Genomic DNA, 17,260 nt, shown 5'->3' on the forward strand with positions numbered 1-17,260 from the left:
TTTTTTTTTTTTTGCAGGGGGAGGGTGTGGGTAACCAGGAATTGAACTCAGGAACACTCTACCACTAAGCCACAACCATAGCCTTATTTTGTATTTTATTTAGAGACAGGGTCTCACCGAGTTGCTTAATGCCTCGCTTTTCCTGAGGCTGGCTTTGAACTAGTGATCCTCCTGCCTCAGCCTCCTGAGCCTCTGGGATTACAGGCATGTGTCCGTCTTCTCTGTTCTTTATCTGGCTTCTGCACCTGCCAGTGCCAGTGTGGTCACTCCTCACCTTAGACAAGTGGTACAATCTGAGCAGCGTAGTTTCACTCACAGCCAAGAATCAAACCCCTGCTTTCTCAATAAGACAAAATGAACATTTTAAATGAGAAGTTCTGTAGTTTAATATTAGGATGTTATTTGGAATAGTAACATTTTAAAAACCAAAAAAGTTAATAATTCTATTTCCTCTATGCAAAAAAAAAATGCTTTGAAGTTGTTTTTTTTTTTAACAAATTAGGGTGTTGGTGAGGAAGAGTCATACTTTGATGTTAAAAACCTGCATATAAAAAAATGAGCCACAAAGCACTCAACAGTGTGGAGCTTTCTCTCGCTCCCTTGGATGTACCTGGACTTCCAGCAGGATGCTACAAGACGGCTTTCTCTCTTGTGTTCTTGTTCTGGTGCTGGGATCACACCCAGGGCTTCGCAAGCTACATCCTCAGCCCCCAGGTCCTCTGCTCAAGTGCTCTTGGTTACATTTGTTTTCAAGGATAATGAATCAATAGGAGAAAACTAAATAGGTGGTGGAGGAAAGAGCAATTGGTAAAATTGGGCATCAAATTTATTTTATTTTTAGTGAGAACCAGATGAGAATAATGTAAATCAAAGAATGAGAAAGTAAAGTGAAATGTGATGGGGCTCTTGTTTGATTGGTGTGGAACCAGGGATTGAGCCCAGGGTGCTCTATCACTGAGCCAGGGTCTTGCTAAGTTACCAGGCTGAACTCAGACTTGCCATCCTCCTGCCTTAGCCTCCAGAGCAGCTGGGATGGCAGGCACCTGGCTCATATGAGGTGCTTTTAAGAGGCTAGAAGGTGAGAAGCTGTGTTGAAACAGCAACCAAGACACCCAGAACTACAGACAATGCTACCCCACACCCGAACACCCATACAGGCACAGTGCACATACACGCATGCATGCACACCTGTGCACACACATATACACATGCACACACACACAAGCACACGCAAACACACATGCATGCACACCTGTGGACACACAAGCACACACATGTACATAAGCACACATGTGTATACACAAGTATGCACAGAAGCACATGCACATATGCACACACACATACACACATGCACACAAACATGCACACATGTGCACACACAAGCATGCACACAGGTGCACACAGGTACATATGCACACACTTTTCCACACTGCTCTCCAGAAGGTGTGCTCTGAAAATCAGCCTAGGCTTTCAGAGTCTTCATATCAAGAGAAACAAGTCCTTTCAGTTTCAATAGTAATGACATTGTCTACTTAAATTCTCCAAGAATGCATTTCTCCTCCAACTTAAAAGTTGAAAGACCCATCTGCAAAGGAAACCTCTGGCTACCTTGCACACTCCAGTGTGCTTGCTGTGGGAAGGCAGCACTGGCCCCAGCGCGGGCAGCAGTGGGGAGCCTGACTCAGGTTGCAGCTCAACCCCACACTCTCCTCTCTCCTCTGGCGAGTGCCAAGCTTGGAGCAGCTCTGAGGGCAGGTTCCCAGCCAGCCAGCTTCCCTCATGTCACCTCCCTGTGCTTCCAGGGTCCAGAGCGAGCAGCAAAGCCTCTGGAGTCTTCCCACACCACATTTGGCTTCAACAGCAAATCTCCACCCTGGAGGGCTCCACCCTGGAGTGCAAATCTCCACCCTGGAGCTCACTTTGATTGCTTGAACCACACTCCTCAAGGCCATGTAGGAAGTGAGCGCTGGAAAGCCTGCTGAAGCCTCTGTGGGCTCTACTTCACAGAGGACACGGCACAGCAGCAAGGCTGTGCCCCTCTGTGCCAAGACACTCATGGGTCCAGAGAAGCTCCACGTGATGGGGCAAACGTGCAGCTGTCCCATCCAGCTCTACAGAACCAGGGCATGGAACAGCCCTGCGTCCCCGGGGTTCTGCTGCGCCCACAGAGCTGGGGTAGGGCCAGGTACAGACACCTCTCTACTGTTCATATACAACATTAAAGTAAACTCCCACTCTGGGCAGGAAGAGCAGGTGAGGGACAGACAGGATGGAGGAGAGAAGTGAGGGCGGAGGACTGGAGGGCCACGGTTGCTCCTGTGGAGCCTGAGCTTCCTGGAAATGCTTCCAGTGCCCAGAAGGGTCCATGGGAACTTCCCACGTAGAGCTGAGCCCAGCTCCAAGTCCCACCCTCCCCTCTGCCTCTCAACTCACTGTGGCCCCGAGGCCGTCCTCCACATGCGAAGTGTGCTCCCACTGTCAGGCTCCCAGTTCTGGAGCAGGAGAACTGTGCTTAGTGGCCTTGGTCTCAGGCACTTGTCCAGGAGGGTCTAGTCTTTAAAGCCATAGGGAGCAGGCCTGTGTGACTACCTGGGCTGCTCCCCGAGGCGCTCCTGGCTGCGCTGAGATCACTGCTCACACCCCAAGCCCAGGAGGCCAGGCCTTCCCCACCCCCAGACTGAGCCCAGCCCACTGCCCTTTCCTCCAGCCTGCAGAGGGGAGCTCCCTCTGGGTCTCATTAGGGTAACTCTTAGTAGTTTCTTACCTATTTGGAGCGTGTAGGTGACAATCATGTCCTAAGACGCTCATTAGCTTCTAAAGCATGTAACAACTAATTTATATCTGCATGTCCACTTTCTTCCCATTGACTGCCCTAACTCAGCTCAGTTCTTGTGGAGAGGGACACTGACCCACAGTCTTTGGAGGTGGGGGTCTGTCCTGTGGGCTGTGTTAAGTCCCACAGCCACTGAGCTTCTCTTTTCCTCTCTCCCTTCATGCCCATCAGCTTTGTCCTTCCTCATGGCTGAGTAATACTCCATTGTGTAGATGTGCCACATTTCCTCAAGCATCCATCTGTTGATGGCACCTGGGCTGATGCCGTAACTAGGCTGGTGTGAATTGTGCGGCTATGACCACCAAGTGCCTGTGGAGCTGACTTTAGTTCTTTTGGATGAACACCAAGGAGTGGGACAGCTGGGTCATCGGATGTCTCCATTTCCAGTTTTCTGAGGGACCTCCATACTTCTTTTCAGAGCATTCGTACTCATTTTCAGTCCTGCCAACAAGGTGGGAGCTTACCTTTCCCCACGTCCTCAGCAACATTTATTATTATCTGTATTCCTAATAATTGCCTTTCTAACAAGAGTGAGATGGAATCTCAAAGTATTTTTAAAGTTGTAAATGGACACCCAGAATCTTTATTTATTTTTATGTGGTGCTGAGGATGGAATCCAGTGCCTCACACACACTTTACACTAGCCCCAGCCCAGGCCCTCAACATACTTTTGATCTGCATTTCCTGGTGGCTAGGGATGGTAAACATGTTTCATGTATTTGTTGGCCATTTGTATTTTTTCTTTCGAGAAGTGTCTTTTTAGGTCTTTGCCCAGGTATTAACTCGATTGTTTGGTTTTGGTGGCGGTTATTGCTGTTGTTTTCGGTGGATTTTTTTTCCTTTCTAAGTTGTGGATATTAATACTCTGCTAGAGGAGCAGCTGGCAAAGATCTTCTTTCCAATCTCTTCATGCCCTTAATTGGGTGAAGAATTTGTGGTATAGATACTCAGCCCCAAAGAAGAATAAAGTTCTGGCATTTGCTGGTAAATGGATGGAGCTGTAGAGCATCCTGCTGAGTGAAAGAAGCCAGACCCAGAAAGTCAAGGGTGGAATGTTTTCTATCATATGCAGAAGCTGGATAAAAATAGGAGAATAAGGGAATGGGGAAATCTCTTGAAAATAAAAGGAGATCAGAGGAGCACAGGGGGGAAAACTGTGACTTTCACCTTTTGTATACCTATAAAGCATGCATTAAAAAATAACTACAGACAGAAGGAAGCCTGGTAGACAGAGGAAGGGCAGGCATGGGGGAGGGTCAGGGAAGGTACTGGGGCTGCAGTGGGACAAATTCTATTTACTGCTACATGATTGCCTCACACGACTCCCAATATCATGTATAAATCACTCAAAAAAAACCCCATAAAATTCCTAAATTTATTAGCCAGAACTCCAAAAGAATTCAAAAGATATGTTGGCATAAGAAATGGCTTAAACAAACCCACAAAGCAAAAGCCTGGGAGGAAAATATTGGTAAGTGTGACTGAGTAAGAGTTGGACTTGTTTTTTAACAACAAATGCATGATGTTGAAAGATAGTCTCAGACAATATTTCCACAATGTGTAATCATCAGTTTGCAGGATTCATAGATAAGATAAAATAATTTTTTAATTTTTTTTTAAAGAGAGAGAGAGAGAAAGAGAGAGAGAGAGAATTTTTTAATATTTATTTTTTACTTTTTGGCGGACACAACATCTTTGTTTGTATGTGGTTCTGAGGATCCAACCCGGGCCGCACACATGCCAGGCAAGCACGCTACCGCTTGAGCCACATCCCCAGCCCAAGATAAAATAATTTAAAACCCAAATGAATTGATGATAAAGCACATACATGTGCAATTTAGAGAAAATACCCAGAAGGCAAAGAAATATTAAAATTTGGTCAAATTCAGGAATGAAAAAGAAGAGCCACAGTAATGTCCAAGTTAGACACTCCACTATAGTTATTAGAAAAAGTTTGCAAGTTCTAGCAATACTAAGTGCCACCAACATCGTGGGCAAAGGACAGTGACTGGTGTGGGTCCTGTGGATTCTGGAGAGCAAGGGCACTCTGAGATCATGGGATCTGTGATCCTGCAGGAAACTGGGTGTGGGGCGGCCAGACCTGGGGCTGTAAGACAGACCATGATGACTCCTAGGTTGAACCCAGAACTTACAAGGGTTACACAGAGGGCAGGAATAGCAACCTCCAGCCGTGCACCATGAGGCATCACTGCAGGTAGTAATCATAGGAATAGAGTGAGTTGTAGATGCATTCACTCCTGGAGAAATCGGCACCAACCACGAATCTGGCAGCAGAGAAAACTCCCATTTCCCATTCTTGACACCACTGATTCTTGTGAACTGTTGAGTTTGACAAATTCATGAAATGTTGGTGCTCCTAGACATGCCATCCATCTGGGGCTTTTTAATGTGGGGAGGGGGGCTCTGTGCACTGAGCCAACTGCCCCATAATTTTTATAAAAAAAAAAATTGCTTCCTAACAAGGATAGTTTAATTCTTATCCCACCAATAGTGTTTTGTAACATGAAGTTCTAATTTTCTTTTCACTGTCGAATAATCAACTCTATTTCAGTCATAGGAGGTCCCAACACCATGAAACTGAAAGATTTAATAAAAATACAATGAGGACATTATAGGTGGTGCTTTGGGACAATATCTGGGCATGAAATATTACTAATTTGTCTCTTAGTTCAAACTTCCTGTCTGATTTATTTTAGGGGATAGAGCCCAGGACCTCACCCATGTCAAGGCCAATCTCTCACCTTTGATTTTGAGATGTGCTTAGGTTTCCTTTACACTTTAATTTGTATTATTCATTCTAAAAACAAACAAAAACAAAACAAAACAAAAACACTACTCTCTGTTTTTTCAGATTTTATGAATGATTAACATATAAAGCCAGAGAAGTACCCTTTTCCTTCTTTGGTAACTTTGCCATTTAGATTTCTCTCTCAAGTGACGGGAGAGGTTCTGAAGCCTTGCTCTGGGAAGATTTAGTAGAAGGCCATGTCTTGGTGAACTGACCCCAAGTACCCGAGGGACAGAGGGAACCTCCTCCCCCAGGGCTCCCCACACCTAATTACTCAACAGCAAAGCATTTCCGTGGGAGGCTCTGAATTCTCATGAGGCAGAGAAAACACAAGATAGCAGGAGGCAGGTTGGCTGTAAGGGGACTCAGCAGGATGGGACCAAAGGAACAAGGAACAGCCTGAGAGGTCTGAGGACCAAGGAAGATCCCGCCAAAGCATCCTGCATACCAGCACCCATGGAATAATGAGAGGCCAGGAGAAAAGAGGGTGATCTAAGTCAGGAGGGAGGGGAGAGGGTGATCAAAGTCAGGGAGAAAACCATGGAAGGGAAGAGCAGGGACAGGTGAGTGTGGAGTGGCTCTGGGTGGGAAGGTGCTGCATGCCCCGGGGTCGTGGGAGGGCCACTGTCTGTGCACTCCACACAACTCCACTCCGCAGGCTGAGCTCTGTGGCCAGCCGCCAGGTGCCTCCTGTCTGCCTGCAACAGAAACAACCTGAGTGCAGTCATTTTTAATGACATGTTGCTTTGGGTATGAGAACAGTTATTTTCTTTATTCATTTAAACTTTCTGGGTATTTAAATTACATATCATATCTAGTAGGTAAATCATCATGCATTTTTTATAAAATGAATAACCCTGGTAATTAATTTTAAAAATAAAATGAAAATTTATTCAAAAGTAATAATCAAACAATGTTCTTTCTCTGATTTTTAAAAACTCTTCAATCATGCGCCAAGAACATTAGAATGAGTTCAAAACCCATTCAACTATAGAGCGATAGACACATAGATTTTTAGAGATGACATAATAACAGCTTCAAACAAATCTTCCTATGTTAAAAGTTGTGCTCTGCCTTGGAACCCTGGGGCTGGTGAGCACCACTCCACCTTGGGCAGGTTCTTTACACCTGTGCTTGTTCCTAGTGTATAAGAGTCTGTGCTGTGCCCCAGAGTCCTCAGGATTCAGACCCAGAGCACGAGATCTGAGGGCTTGTGGGCAACCACCAGGTGCCTAGAGGACAAGGGGACGTGATCTGAGGGTGGTGAACAGGAGGACATTGCCAGGCACTTGTTCTCTGTGCAGCATCTCTTCCCTCTGGGAGCATGGCAGGCACCTGCCACCTGGGGTTACCAGAGGAGGAGGAGGAAGAGGAGGACAGGGGAGGATAGGGGAGGGTCTGTGCCTCTGCCTGTGCTTGGCTGCCTAGTTCATCTGCACCCCGAGGCCCATGCTTGGGGCATGGGTACTGAGCCCCAGCTGTGCCACAGGTTGGCCTGGTTTTACAGTCCAGGTGCTCCTGGGCTCCTGTTTCCCAGGAGAACAGAATTTGTACACTCAGTGCTCGAACTGCAAGGGGTCGTTTGTTGCAGACTAACTTTTCCTGTGAATTACACATGCGCTGAAACGTGTTAGCTTTGGGAAATTAGGGAAAGACATTATGTAGCACATTTTGCTAAAGAGTCTCTTTTCTCTGTATTTCTTCTTGTCTGAGTCACCCTTGATATATAGATCAATTTTCTCTTCATTAGGATAATTACTAATCTAGGTGTTTTGTATTTTTTTAACTACAGTGTGCATGAAAGAAATCTTTTCCCCTCCACTTATCTTAGACTCACTGGCTGGAGCCCTGCCAATTAGAAAAAACACAAATTTATGTAAGAAAAGCACCCTTCAGTCTATTAAAAATATCCACGCACCTGGGAGCAGTTAGGTGAGTAGCTCAGAGGAGGGGTCTAAAGGTGGACTCAGGCAGCATCTTTCCAAAGAGTGAGTGTTCAGAGCAGAGGCAGGCAGAGGGAAAGCCCAGCTTCTGGGGGTCGTGACTGTGGGAACTGCTGGAAAGCCAGGGTCATTTCTGCATGGCTTGTCATCGGGGCTCCTCTGGGTCCCTGGGCTGACAGTCATCGCCTTGGGGACAGGTCACCCTGTCCTGGTGGAGCCAGCAGCCAGGCAGATTTCCTTATAGCTCCTATTTATTTCCAGCTGCCTTCAGCTCAAAAAATAATCCTATCACCAGAGGAGCATATCTGGGGGTGACGTGCTCTGTACCCTCCCTTCCGCCAACCAAGCAAACCTGGGCAAAACAAGTCACTCTCTGAGCTTCAGGGTATTTGCCTTCGACTTTAATTGGTCTATAACAACTGAACAAGTCCAGGTACAATGGGATGGCTTTATAAAGGAGAAGGCTGCTAGACCATTCCTCAGGTGTGGTCCAGCCAGTGTACACTTCCAGAAGCTGTGTAAGTGCAGACCTACAGACACCCTCCCACCCCCAGAGGATGAACTACACCTGCCCTGGACTCCACCCTCAGGTGCCCGTTAAGGCCTGAGAAGCACTGCCTGGAGGAGGTCAGAGGCCCCTTCTGCCGGACGTTAGGTAGACCCAAGCTGTGGACGCATCAACCCGCCCAGCCTGGTTCTTCATGTGCTTGTTGACACAGGACATGTGCAAGGAATTCTATTTTCCTGGAGGAAGTGTGTCACGGGGTGGTGAGGAGGGTGGTACTGGGGACAGAAAGCTCTTGCTCTCTAGAGAGCTCATTGAGTGAAGCCACCCCGATCCTGTGGTCTCTGCTCAAGAGTCTGCCCCCAAGTGCAGGCTCTGGTCACCTGCATGCCTGACAGGAACAGCTTACCAACGCATGTAAAGTGGTGTCCAGGGTGCACTAGAGAGTGAGAATGACACTCAGAATGACATCCGGTTCTTAACGGGCTCCCTGCTCCTGCTTCCCCATGAGGGTCAGGATGTCCCCATTGTGTTAAGCGCTTTGTTCAATATGGACTTTTGCTTCTTTTTTGTAAGAAGAATGCATTGCCTTAATAAATTTAAATATGAAAAAAAAGATCAGAATTCTTATACTTGACCTCTGAATGTTCTTTATGGGGATGGAGCTTATAACTTAGAAAATCAGTTGAGAAGCCAAGACTACCACGGGTGATTAAGGTCAGCACTTATGTCTGGGGGCTGCCTTCTGAACCCGGGCCTTTATTCCAGGGTCACAGAGTGCTAGTGGGACCAGCTAGCGGGGCAGGAGGCCCAAACGGGTGTGATTCCTGAATGTGGAGTTTCCTGGGCTGTCGGTCGACTGGAGTGATGCTTTCCTCTGTGCTTTACGATCATGTTCACCACAGCTTGACTCCAGCTTGAAGCCAGTTGTCAGCAGACACCAGTTTCATGAGTGCTTCTCTGTGAGTCCTTCCAAGGTATGGTCAAGGCTGATTGACCCTCTGCCTCCTGGTCTGCAGGTCCCTGCCATGGATGCTGGCAATGAGACAGGGGGCAGGGGCTTTCTGCTGCTGGGCTTCCCGGGGCCCCAGGCCCTGCAGCTCTCACTCTTTCTGCTCTTCCTGGTGATGTACATCCTCACAGTGGGCGGCAATGTGGCCATCTTGCTGCTAGTGAGCACCTCCCGCCAGCTGCACACCCCCATGTACTTCTTCCTGAGCAACCTGTCCTTCCTGGAGGTCTGGTACACCACGGCCGCAGTGCCCAAAGCCCTGGCCATCCTGCTGGGGAGGAGCCAGAGCATCTCCTTCATCAGCTGCCTCCTGCAGATGTACCTGGTCTTCTCGCTGGGCTGCACGGAGTACTTCCTCCTGGCCGCCATGGCCTACGACCGCTACCTCGCCATCTGCTACCCCCTGCACTACGGGGCCATCATGAGTGGCCTGCTCTCTGTGCAACTGGCCCTGGGCTCCTGGGTCTGTGGCTTCCTGTCCATTGCAGTGCCCACGGCCCTCATCAGCGGCCTGTCCTTCTGTGGCCCCGAGCCACCAACCACTTCTTCTGTGACATAGTGCCCTGGATCACCCTGGCCTGCACCAGCACGCAGGTGGTGGAGCTGGTGGCCTTTGTGATTGCTGCCGTGGTCATTTTGAGCTCCTGCCTCATCACTCTGGTCTCCTACATCTACATCATCCACACCATCTTCAGCATCCCCTCGGCCAGTGGCCGCAGCAAGGCCTTCTCCACCTGCTCCTCCCACCTCACCCTGGTTTTCATCTGGTATGGCTCCACCATCTTCCTCCACGTGCGCACCTCCATCAAGGACACCTTGGACCTGACCAAAGCCGTGCACGTCCTTAACACCATGGTGACCCCAGTTCTCAACCCCTTCATCTACACCCTTCGAAACCAGGAGGTCAGGGAGACTCTTCGGAAGAAGTGGAAGGGAAAATAGCTCTGCAGCACAACTTTGCCCTGTCACGGCCCCCGCCACCTGCCCGGGGCAACAAGTGGGAATGCGGAGGCTTGAAGGCAAGCAGCCGTTGATTCGTGGAGAGAGAGGAAAAGAGGGAACACGGACACAGAAAGCCTGAAGACCCAAACCAAAGCACACAAAGTGGGCATGCTGGCCATACATCCATATACAAGGGGAACAGCAGCTTTTAAGACTTTAAAACAGAACTTAAACCTCATACATTAAATTAGCTCTCCCCCTGGCTTTTCTTTATAAACTTGGGGGCAATTATACAGAGGGAAGGGGGCCTTGCCAAAGCTCAGGGCCCATCAAAGCAGGCCAGGTGACCCCTGCCACTCAGGAGGCAGGTTTTGGGAGGCAGGGCATTCCTCCTAGGCTGCTTCCCCCTTCTCCATGCCCAGCACTGCCATTGTGGGCAGAGCTACGAGGCTCTGCTCTCTGCCTGCTCTGGATTTCTGCCAAATGCCACTGATGGCAGCTGACCCCCTCACTGTGACGAACTCTGATTGAAGTGATGACATGGCCGACCGTCTGGTGTGGGTCATGGAGGCTTGGTGTCCTGTTTCATAGGTGTGAGTCACAGTCCCACTGTCTCATATGGTCTGTCTGTTGTCACTGTGAAGCCGGGCTGGTGTTTTGGTGTGGAAGTGAGGTGTCTCCCCAAGCTCTTGCTAATGCAGGGGCAGCAGAGGGGAAATGGCTGGACAGTGGGAGCTTAACCTAAGCAGCCCATCCTAGATGGAAAGGACCAACTAGGTGGTAGCTGTGGGCAGGTGGGTGAGGCTGGAGGAGGGGTCACCCAGGCCTGGAGAGTGCATCTTCCTGGGCCCCTTCTCTCCCCTCTCTGCTTCCTTTCTGCTGGGATGAGCTACCTCACCCGGGCCCAGACCAGTGGAGTCAGCCATGGACTGCTGGGACCTCTGAAACCATGAACCCAAATAAACTTCCCTGGTCTAGGTTGTTCTTATATGGTGTTTTGGTCACAGCAATGGAATGCGACTAACACAGCTGCCAGGCTCAGCCTCAGCAGCAGGCATGCGGGGCTCACAGAGGTCTGAAGTCCCCAGAGGTTGGGGGAGCACGGACTGGGTTCCAGGAGATCTGCAGGTGACTGCCTGCCTGTAAGCCAAGCCCCTGATTGTAAACATGTCACCCATAGAGGACTGAGTACTTGCAGTCCCGCGTCAAGTGCAGGCCTGGAGTCTGAGCTTATGCCACCTGCACAGAAGACAAGTTCAAGACCCAAATCACCATTAAAGCAGGATTAAGAACCCGACACCCCACGATTACACAGACACAAGCAATAACTGATCCACAGGATTTCTCAACACAAGGCTTATGGCCGCCCTCTTCTGCCTGGACGGCAAGGGGCAACAGTGGGGAGGTTGCAGATGACAAAGTGGAGCCCAGAAAAACACGGACACCACAGAGGTCAGAATGCACAAAAATAGGTAAAGGAATTGAAATTTTTTTCAAAAATGACAAACATATAGTTTACTTATAAATCAATATATTTAACAGTTAAACTAAGTAAGAGATGATCAGCAAAAGGTAAATTCATAGCAAACTGAGACGACATTTTACGTTTGTTTGGGAAAAGAATCTTTTGGTGATGCCACATATCAGCTTCACTGAGTGGAACCTGGTAACACCTAGTCAAGATCATAGTGCTGTCCCCACCATCTGGAGGTCAGCCTAAGCAAATACCCCCAGGTGATTTCTATGGATATAATGTTATTTACAATATTAAAAATCAGAAAGCATTCAAATAAACCTCGGTACAAAATGGATTAATGAATTCTGAACCATGAAGAAAATACAATATCCCAAAATAGTGTGCAAGTACAACAAGTGCAGAGCACATTCTCTGTGGCTGGCATGCACTTAGGACATGTGAGTGAATAAGATGGAGAAAAATGTACCCTTACACTCTGCTGGGAGGAGACAGAACATAACTAAAGAATGAGAGACTGTGAATGTGTTCAAAGATGATAAGTGCCCTGGAACAGATGCATTGGTAGGACACAATTTTTGAGTGTGTGTGTGTGTGTGTGTGTGTGAGAGAGAGAGAGAGAGAGAGAGAGAGAGAGAGAGAGAGAGAGAGAGAGAGAGAGAGATTGAACCCAGGGGTACTTAACCACCGAACCACATCCCCAGCCCTTTTCATTTTTTATTTTGATGCAGGGTCTTGCTAAATTGCTTAAGCCCTCACTAAACTGCTGAGGCTGACTTTGAATTTGTGATCCCCCTGCCTCAGCTTCCCCAGCTTCTGAGATTATAGGTGTGTACCACCATGCCTAGCCCAGGAAATGTTTTGAAGTCAGTCATTTGAATTAATTTAAAAAAATTAGGAGACAAAACAAAAATCCAAACAAACAAACAAAAAACACTATGATATTTAAGAGTACATTTGAATATAGAAAACATGCAAATATGACTGAATGCAAACCGGATTCATGGAACTCTGGCTGTGCTGAGGAAGGGGAAAGTGGAAGATTGGATTTGGAGAACATAAAATTTTACATCTGCAACTTGCTGCTAATGAAAAAAAATCTGAAGCAAATCATTTGAGTCAAATATGAAGAATTTATTCTGAACACAGTGGAGAAATAAAGGAGGAAGGGATGTGAGCAGCATGAGGGGCATCGTGAGGGTCTTCAGAAGTGGAGGTGGCAAGCTGGGGACACACAGGAGGGTCTGTCCGAATCCTGAGAGCAGTGGGGGTCTATGGGAGGCCCCGAGAGCATGCTGGCTGGCTCTACCACTTAGCTTCATGGCTTTGAACAGGGAGATCTTGGGTGTCTTCCAGTTGAACTGCACAAGACTCCACCCAGGAGGGACCTGCTCAGCACCTTCTGCTTCACCCCCTCTATCTTAGGTGGCCCATTAATTTTTTGAGACACTTCTTATCTCTTTTCCAGATGCAGGATCCGTCTCCCTATTACCCTGCTTTGTCTTAGGAGTGTGCCCTGCTTGGCCTCCGTGCCTGACTTTCCACTTAGTGGTATTTCCTGCCAGCACCAGCGGGGCACCCACCTCCTGGCCTCCTTCACATCCACACAGCGTTCCCCTGGTGCACATACCACGACTTTATTCAGTCTCTTTTGCTGGATACTGTGACAGTTTCCACTTCCTACCATTGCAGTGGTGCTGTGATGGATCAGTTTGCCCAGCTGTGGATTTCTGCATTCTCAGGTTAGAAATGCACACCGGGTGGAGGCACTAGGAGCTTAGTTGCCATGTGCCATGTTTCACAGTGGGCTTTGGGTTGGGGGTCTGAGAGGCCCTGCTGCCCAGGCTCACCATTTTGGGGCGGGATTGCAGCATCCACAGCTTTGCAAGGAGGAAGGCAGAGGAGGCCCTTTCAATCTGCCTCAGTGTTACTAGTGTGGAGCTCACCCTGAGAGATGCACCGGAGAAGTGTGGGTATTTCTCTCCATGTGAGCTGCTGAGGGGTTTTGCCTCTTTTCCTAGGCTTTTTGCTATTTCTTTAGTCATTTTTTACTATTTTTATAATTATGGACATTAACTCCTTATGATATTCATTAAAAATTTTTTTTCAGTTAATTTGGACCTTTGGAATGTATTCATTGTATTTTCCCCCACACATTTGAAACACATTCTCCTTGGTCAAATTTACCAATTCAGTAGAATAGAAACTGTTGGGAGTCGCCCCAGCTCCAAAGACTAACTCCCCCATCCCCCAAGAAGAGCCATCCAATGGTGAGCCCTGCTGGCTCACATGATCCTGCCGTCCAATGGTGAGCCCTGAAAGCCTTGATTGTTCTTTCAGAAACAGTGAGGAAGTTCACCTGCGATGTGGCCCTCCACTCATGACTCACTACTGATTTAGAGAGTCTATTAGAAGGCCAGTCCCTCCTCCTGGGTGATAAGCAACATTTCCCACTTTTCCATCTAGCGTGGTTATTGGTAGCATTTCAACTGTTACATTGTAATCTCAGAATCATTTTTTCCATTGACTGGCACAAGGAGTGGATGTCATGTTATTTTTGCCAAATGGCTGTAGAATTATTTTAACCCCATATACTTAAAAGACTGCATTATCCTCAGTGAATTTATCATCTGTTAGATCCCTTCCTTTCTTCTTTTCTTTTTTTTTTTTTCCAGATGGCTAGATACCATCACAATTGTACTAAATGGCACGACAGTCCATTGGTGTCCAGAGAAAAATAATGAAAACAGGAAAATATCTTTATTAACTTTTACAATAAGTTGCGGGAGGGAGGGGGCTCTCCCACTGAGCAGCACCCAGCCAGGCCTCATTCAATGGCTTTATTTATCACTTTGGTTATTTCCACACTAATCAGATACGACTTTGCTTCAGGAAAGGCTCCGATTTCCTAGAAGCTGTGTGAGGCACAAGTCCTTCACATGACCACTGTCCCCATCAAAAGACAGAGGAGTCAAGGCTGACTTTTGGGCCAGGCACACCGACAACATGAAGATCATGAACCGTCCAGTGAGATGTTGGGATGTGCTGTCACAGATGCCCATAACTTCCCCATGTCCCCCTGCATATCTCATGGGAGTTGGCAGAAGTCGTGCCCGTGAGGTTAGAAAACAAACAATGCAAAACCATCTCTGCACATTACACACACAGGGAAGAATCTTGAGAGAAAGGATGCTGAGCAACACTTTGCAAATTGATAGGGTGTGAAACTGAACTTCAGAGAACCTGTACGGTAACCCGGCACGCTAGCTGATGAAACTGTATGCCATGTGGGTAAGGTTGATGATCCAGACCCTGCTGTGTGTGCTGGAGCTGCATCATGAAGTCAGTGGGTGAAGGAAGACGGCAGCTGGCCCCTCACTCCCCATGGGAATTTACCACCATTCACAGCAGAGATGGGAGTCACCTGCATGTCCCAGAGGAGAGCCTGCCAGTTGGGTGAGCACTCGTGTGAGCGTAGTGCAGACGTGGATGATTCTACTCATAAACACGTGCAGACACGAGCTCTCAAGGTGAGGATACACACACGTGCCCTCCTCTGACTCCCGAGATGATCCACCCGGCCGCACAGGCACCCAGAGAGCACCCAGAGCACCTAGCTCCCAGCCATGAGGTCTGACACCACCCTCCAGGAGGGTGCAAAGGGACCCTTGGAGAGGTGGCTTCCAGGACTGGATTATAAAAGAGGAGGACAGAGCTTCCTAAAGTATCAGAAAGTAAGGAATTGGAAAAACAAACAAACATACTTATCTAGACTTGTCAAGGTGATTAGATGGAATAATAATCTGCTGTATTTTGCAAAGCGACTAAAAGACTAAATCTCACTGTAAAAAAGATAAAGTGCAGCAAATTATATTTCTTGCACATTGATTATGTCAAAAAAAACCCAAGATTATGTATAACTATAATACACCAGCAAACACATAACAACGTTATTTACAGTTTTTAAAAAATGACAGATGAGGTGCGGGCTATGTTAACTAGATTGATTTAACTGCTCTGCACTGTATGCGTATATCAAAACATCGCTTTCACGCCCTTACACAGCTGTGATTTGCCAACTAAAACAGTGCTGATAATATTAACTATAGTAATGATGAGAAACTCCCTGTGCCTAGACTAGAATGGTTCGTCACAGGTGGCAAAGTGTCCCGTTCTGCAACCACAGTGTGGAACACAGGTCCCCAGGTGCGCTGAGATCAATGAAGACCCAGGAAGAACCGGCGGGAGACACGTCTGCACCTGAATGTGCCAACTGCTCCAGACACCCTGTCCCCCCCGGGACGTGGGTGCTTTCCTCCCCACTGAGACCTGCCCATCGTCCTCCTGTGGAGACGGCAGCAGGGGACAGTACTGAGAGGCCAGTAGCCCTGGGGGATGCCACCCCGCCCCTGAGCAAGGCCAGTGCTATGGGCGCTAGGACACTCGGGCATCTCCTGCAATGTTGTGGGAAGGCTGTTCCCTCTTGTGCTATAGACAGTGTCCCTCTCACATTCTCATACCCTGCGGTGGGGGTGTTCTGCTTCTGTGGTTTTCACTGAAGAAATAGGCCTTCATCTAACTGGGGGACCAACCGGCTAATCCCACTTGAGGGACTTTCTACAAAGTACTGCCCTCAAGACTATCATGGACATCAAAACCAAGGAAAATCTGCTAAGGTGACCATCCCGAAATGTGATGTGGTCACAGCAAATACAGAGGATTCTGGGGAGAGCAGCTTTTCCCCCCGTCCGGCAGCTTGTTTGTAGGTGTGTTTGTCTTTTCTGTGTCGCTGACCACCAAACCCAGGGCCTCTCACTCACGGTGGTGGTGGGGGCCTCTCCCACTGAGCAGCACCCAGCCAGGCCTCATTCAATGCCTTCATTTATCACTTTGCTCATTTCCCCACTAATCAGATATGACTAATGGGGTTACAGAACTTGGGGTGAAAGGGAATTCAATGTTTTATCTTTCCATTTTTTTCTGAAAATCAGAAACTCTTCTAAAAAAATATTTGTTAAGTAAAAAGCTAAGTGTCCCAACCAACAAGATTTTTCTTAGCTCATCAAATTTATTTTTCCAAATAGCAGGTTGTCGCATTGCAAAATGTATGACATTTCCAGATTCTGCTGTGTTGTTTGGACTCGTGCTTCTTCCCCTGTGCATTTACCAAGCAGATGTGTTTAAGAGGCAGTCGGTTCTTTCTTTGGTGAATAAACATAAGTGACTCCGTGACGAAGCCTCCATACTGATGTCCGCACAGGACCGTCCTGCACGTCTGACCCTGGAGTATTCAGATGTTTATTTGTGTAATTAATTCAATGTTGTTGCTTTTTTTTTTCCTTTTGGTCATTAAAAGGTGAGAAAATACCTTCAAAACGTTCTCGGATCAACACTGAAATTTCTGCCATTCCACATAAAAGTGCCTTTTTGTTGTATTTCACTTGTTTTTAAAAATATTTTTGTCAAACACTTAACATACGGTGATGTCACAAAAAACTGGCCTGTGGCACGGGGAGCTCCAGGGACCTGTCCTACACAGAAGACCACTCTGTTGTTAAGACTGTCAGAAGGAAAGTGGAGGGACTGGGATCTAAACTGTGACAGTGACGTCACTGCTCAGTGAAGTGGCAGGCAGGTCAACCCAGAGGGAGCAGCGTCTGCTTCACCCCAGGCCCAGCCCAAGGGCAGCTATGAGTTGGCCACACCCTGCACGTCCCTCCTTCTCAACAGAATGAGATCTTG

At 47.8% G+C, this 17,260-nt stretch overlaps 1 protein-coding gene and 1 pseudogene across 16 annotated transcripts in view; one reads left to right on the plus strand and one right to left on the minus strand.

Moving 5' to 3' along the window:
• LOC144256697 (tyrosine-protein phosphatase non-receptor type 4-like) overlaps window positions 1–17,260 on the minus strand; it is an 851,727-nt gene that overhangs the window by 714,983 nt on the left and 119,484 nt on the right. The window lies entirely within an intron of this gene.
• Window positions 9,119–10,044, plus strand: LOC144254641 (olfactory receptor 6F1-like; annotated as a pseudogene).

The sequence above is a fragment of the Urocitellus parryii genome, chromosome 1 (genome assembly GCF_045843805.1).
Source record: "Urocitellus parryii isolate mUroPar1 chromosome 1, mUroPar1.hap1, whole genome shotgun sequence".
NCBI classification, from domain to species: Eukaryota; Metazoa; Chordata; class Mammalia; order Rodentia; family Sciuridae; genus Urocitellus; species Urocitellus parryii.